The sequence below is a fragment of the Cygnus olor genome, chromosome 16 (genome assembly GCF_009769625.2).
Source record: "Cygnus olor isolate bCygOlo1 chromosome 16, bCygOlo1.pri.v2, whole genome shotgun sequence".
NCBI classification, from domain to species: domain Eukaryota; kingdom Metazoa; phylum Chordata; class Aves; order Anseriformes; family Anatidae; genus Cygnus; species Cygnus olor.
The window spans coordinates 16293953-16298939 of record NC_049184.1 but is presented as its reverse complement, the minus strand read 5'-3'; the positions used below and the strand labels follow the sequence as shown (position 1 = coordinate 16298939).

General features: G+C 50.0%; 1 long non-coding RNA gene across 6 annotated transcripts; it reads right to left on the bottom strand.

The window, feature by feature from the left end:
* Positions 1-491: 491 nt before the first annotated feature.
* LOC121079080 lies at positions 492-4628 on the bottom strand. 6 transcript variants are annotated; one of them, XR_005824857.1, is made up of 2 exons: positions 2128-4628; positions 492-1675 (listed from the first exon to the last, which is right to left on the bottom strand). It is a non-coding gene; the product is annotated as an uncharacterized LOC121079080 (long non-coding RNA). The 6 variants fall into 6 exon arrangements; XR_005824858.1 differs by having other exon boundaries at positions 2692-4628; XR_005824860.1 differs by having other exon boundaries at positions 2830-4628.
* Between the last annotated feature and the right edge of the window lie 359 nt (positions 4629-4987).

Genomic DNA, 4987 nt, shown 5'->3' with positions numbered 1-4987 from the left:
GGTCTCACAGGATGAGGCAGAGGTATAATTAATTCCTTATCCATCTCTCTGGAAAGCGCTTTTCTCCTATCTGTGACAAAGGAGAAAGATGTTACGATCGTGGGAGTCATTATACAAAGCCACACTCAGTGAATTCACTATTACAGTTAAGATCGTTTCTAATCAAAAACACCTCGGCCGCAAGGTTACCACTGCAAACATAGCGCTGCACAAAAATTCAACTCCAGGTAGAGGAAAGGGCGAGCTAAAAGCCCGAATGACGTGACCAAAGGCAACTGCAGCAACCATCTGGTAGATGGTTGTCCACAGCCCTCGGATTTCATGGTCGTCTTTCCTGAAGAATGAATCCTGGAAGAACAGAAAAGATACACGTGTCCACAACAACTTCTGAGGAGACTACTGAAAAGAAAAACAAAAAAATAGGAACAGCAAGCGGCGTGTACGTCAGTTTTGTTAACAGAGCAACACTAACGTACTAGAAATTTCCACGTTCCTTGCCTTCTACCTTGAAAAAGTCACCCAATTCTGTCAGTGTTCACCGTCACCTTTTTTTTTTTTTTTTTTTTTTTTAAATTTTCACGTGGACATCTGAGGAAAACATTTCGAGTCCCTGTCATCAAGGGAGAAGAGGAGAGAAAAAAAAAAAGAGAGGGATAAGGGGGGAAGAAGCGCAGCCATTCCTTTCCTCAGTAACGCATGCAAAAAGCTCAGGCGCTCGGCAACAACGTGCTTTGAAAGACAAAACACAGAAGAAACTGCACATTATTTAATCTCAGCTATAGAGCCACATGTATTTGTACCTGCTCATTTATTCATCTGCCAGTTTATTTTGCTACAGACGCTACAGAACGTAGAGACTGCAAGGTTACTACTACCTTTTGTAACCGATGCGACCTTCGGTAGGAATAGCTATCTAAAAGAGCCAACAAAATCCCCTTCGTCGACCGCCATCTGAACTTTTATCGTCTAACAACAGTCCTACAAACATCCCCCGGAATGCTCACCTTCAGAAACTTTCCGTTCAACTTGAGACAGAACAGGCCCTTACCCTGGACACCTTCACCTGGCTCTCCACTGCTAGCAGAGTAGCACTCTGATACTGTCCAGTACGCGCTGCAGCCTACTCGCTTATGCATATTTACTGCGGCCTGGTTCGATACGCTCACAGAGAGACCCATGAAAAATCCACCCTTTCTTTCAGAAAAGTAAATAAATAAATACATACATACGACACGGTAAGGAAGAAAAGCTGAACACACAGGATGCGGTCCTTTACCGAGGGGCAGATCCAACATCAGCACAAGGGCACGTGAGTGATCATCTACACCAGCCATCGGGACAAGCCAAACACACACACACAAGCCTCGATTTAAAACAAAACAAAACAAAAAAAAAAACAACGAAAAAAAAACACATTAAGTTCCTTTACAGCTTATGGAAGTAACAACCTACAGCTTAGATGCAGTTGGATTGCATCAGCTTAGGGACTGCCTCCTTCAAAATGCACAGGGGGGTAGGGAAACCAGTCTCGAAAACCTGTTGCCTGCTCCTCCATAGGTTACGTTCTTCCAAGCATCATCCTGTTCCTGGATTTTACCAGCCACAACAGGATGGTCCCACTGGCATGAGTCGGGGACGCTTCGCACGGGGTTTATTTGACGCTGAAGTAAGTCTTCTGTGGGTATAACACAGCACGAGATGGAAAGTAAGCTAAGGTACTGTCTGCGGCAGTACGATTGTGCAATATTGGACCTGAGGGGACCAGTCAAAGGCTGCAATAATCGCTGAACGGGAGGGTAAGCAGGGAGCCCTATGGGAAACAGAGCTCATGATCTGCAAAGCTCTTTTCCCGTCAAGAAGAGGACCTTTTCTATTCAGCGTCTTTACTGAACTTTACGCTACTTCCTATTTGCTTTGGCAAGTTAGCCTTTGTAGAAGCCAAGAGATTTTAAACTGCCAAGCACCATTTATAGTTCTTGTTCTCCAATGACAGGGAATTTCAATCGGGGCGCTAGTTAATAGGAAAGTCTGGCTCTGTTTCACGCAAATCAAGTACCTAAACCACGGACAGGAGTCTGCAGAAAGAATACTTTAAAAGGTGAATTTAAAGAGAAGAATAATACTCACTTTTCCAAAATTTCTGCAAGGACTGTGGCAAAAAAGGCTGAAACAGGGACGTCTCTATCATCCCCTCTAGGATTTAGCAACTCCATACAGTTATGGGTCAAATACCACAGCTTCAACGCAAGACAGACAGGGACCTCGAAGGTCACGTTTCTGTCTGCGTACCGAGTTCCGCTGGAAAGACCCCCAGCCGCTCAATTCCCAAGCAACTTTGCCACGGCCAGTGCTTACCCGGAGTTTTGCTTTCTCTTGCTGCTCAGTACGGGCCCGAGGCCTCTTTTATTGCACACAGTTCAAGCAAAACTCTTGGGACATAATCAATAGACAGACAAACAGAAAGAAATTGCCTCTCACGTCTTTCTTGACCGACCACAACCAGCGTTCTGGAAAGCCCTGCAAGCACCGGTTTATTTCTAGGACAACTCTGAAAGCTGAGGTGGGACAAAACTTAGCCTCTCGTACCAAAGACTGAGCAACAAAGAGACAGAGTTTGACAGGCCAATTCATTTTAGTTCTAGGAAGCTACTACAGCTTGGCAGGCACTACGCGGCTTTCCTTTGCGCTTACCAGCTCCAAGAAGGAAAACCTCCGAGGCGCAGCCCAACGATCAAGTGCAGCAAGGACCCGCGCCCGGCCGCCGCACCCCCCACCCCTCCCGGCCCGACGCTCCGGGGAGGCACCCCCGAAGGCTCTCGCTCGCCTCACCGCCGACAACCGCGCTCGCAGCCAGCGGCAACCTGCGCCTCCCGGCGCGCACGGCCCGGCCCCGGCTCGGGGAAAGACCGGCCACGCACCCCGGAGCCCACATGGCCGCCCGGCACCACAGAACTACAGCTCCCAGCATGCCCCGGGACGGAGCAGTCCATCCAACCCAGAGAGGACTCCGCCGCTCTTCCCCGCCCCGCCACCACCTCCCGCCGCTCCGCCCCCCTCTCCCCCAGCCGCCCGAAGCCCCGCGCAGTGAAGACCGCCCCCGAACGCCCGGTCCGGACCAGCTCCGGCGCGGCGCCGCCTCTGCCCCGCACAAGGGCCATTTCCGCAGAAGCCGCGGACCGCGCTTCCCGGCCCGGCCCGACCCGAGCCCGGCCCGGCGCGGCTCCTGCTCCGGAGAATGCCGCCGCCATTCTGCCGCGGGCAAGGGTCCTGCGGCGCCGCCCGGCTCCCCCTCTTGAGGCGAGCCGGCCGGCTCCGCGCATCCGCAGAAGCAGAGCGACAGGCACGGCTTCCCGGAGCAGCGCTAATGTGCGAGCTAAAAAAAAAAAAACAAAAAAACAACAAAAAAAAACCACTGACAGCTTTATGCGTTTACACCACTTCGGGCAGAAGTTGCCTCTTTGTTGCCTTTTTTTTAAGTGGTGTTTTTTTGGTTTGTTTGTTTAAGAAGGTCCGGGTATGCTTGGTCCTCTCTTACCAAAGGTTGTAGCAGGTGGTATCTTCCTATGTTTTTTGGCCTAAGGGAAAATTAGCCCTACCCTGAAGGTAAAAGGACTTTCTCTTTACTTGTTTGGAAGCAACCTAAATACATTTTTAAGTGCTTTCTGCAAAATACAAGCTACCAGAAAACTTAACCACAAAACAAGAAATTTTGGCTGCAAAATAAAATTATGCAGTGCTGAGGCACACACCCATTCTTTAATCCCAGTCCTTTTGGGAATACCAAAACCCATTAGAGGCAAATTGATAAAACTGATGCTAGACAGCACACAATAAAACACCCCTCAGAAAGGAGTATACACTTAGGAAACACCTTGCACTTTGCATCCAAGGGCCAAGCTGCCAGTGTGCTCTGTTTTGCCGGTGACTGCCACCTGAGCTGACTCTAGGAAAGTCACGGTCCTTTCTGAAGGTGTTTAAGAACTCGGTGCGACTTTTTTCCTCACAGCACAAACATCTCTGAGACTTTAAAGCGTACTCCTAAGCATGGTTTCATTAAAACATTTTCAAAATTATGAAGTAACAGAAAATATGAGCATTTATCAAAAGGTTGTGGGTTAGCCCCCACAGATGGCCCTGAGTCCCAGGCAGACCCTTGCTCACTTCCCCTTCAAGAGCAGGGTGGGGGAAGAGAATCAGAAAGGCAGAAGCAAGAAAAGTCACGTGTTGAGGTCAAGACAGCTTAAAAGGTACAGCAAAAGCAGCACGCGCAAGCAAAGTAAAAAAAAGGAGTCCAGTTCCCCTCCGCCCCATCTCTGTCTTTACCCCAGCATTTACTGCTGAGCACACCGCACGCTGTGGTCAGCCGTCCTGGCTACATGCCCTCCCAGCTGCTCTTGATTAGTTGCTATAGCATGCTTAAATTGTAATCCATCGTGAGGATTTTCACTCCCATAGTATTGCCGTGTTTGTTTACTGTATCGTACTAAGCTCTATTTGCTGCTGTATGACTCCTTTTTACTACATCTAGTTGCCTTTTGATTACCTCTTATTGCTGCTATTACTTGTGGTTATTCCCTCAGTATCTGCTACCTGCATTTATTTACTTTCTGGGAACACCCTGTTATCAATACTCAGACGCACCTTTTCAATAATCACAGTATGTCTGCAAGTGGTGATTTGTGGTAAGCAGCAACAAACAGAAATTTGAGAAAATACGGCCTCCGCGTCCACCTGTAGTGCGGAACCCTGCGAACCCTGGTCACAAGTACCGCCCCCGACAGCCTGGAAGCCCCATGGGATCGAGCTGGCCGCGCAGCCAGCCCGGCAGTGGCCTCGGACGCGGCTCAGCCGGCAGCGCAGCCGCTGCCGGACCCGCGCACCGCCTGGCTTCAGCCCCGCCTGCGGGCATCCGCGGCGCTGGTGGCGCCAGGGGTGACAGCGGTGGGGGCAAAGACGAGGGCCGCTCTGGCAAAGCCAGGGACATTGC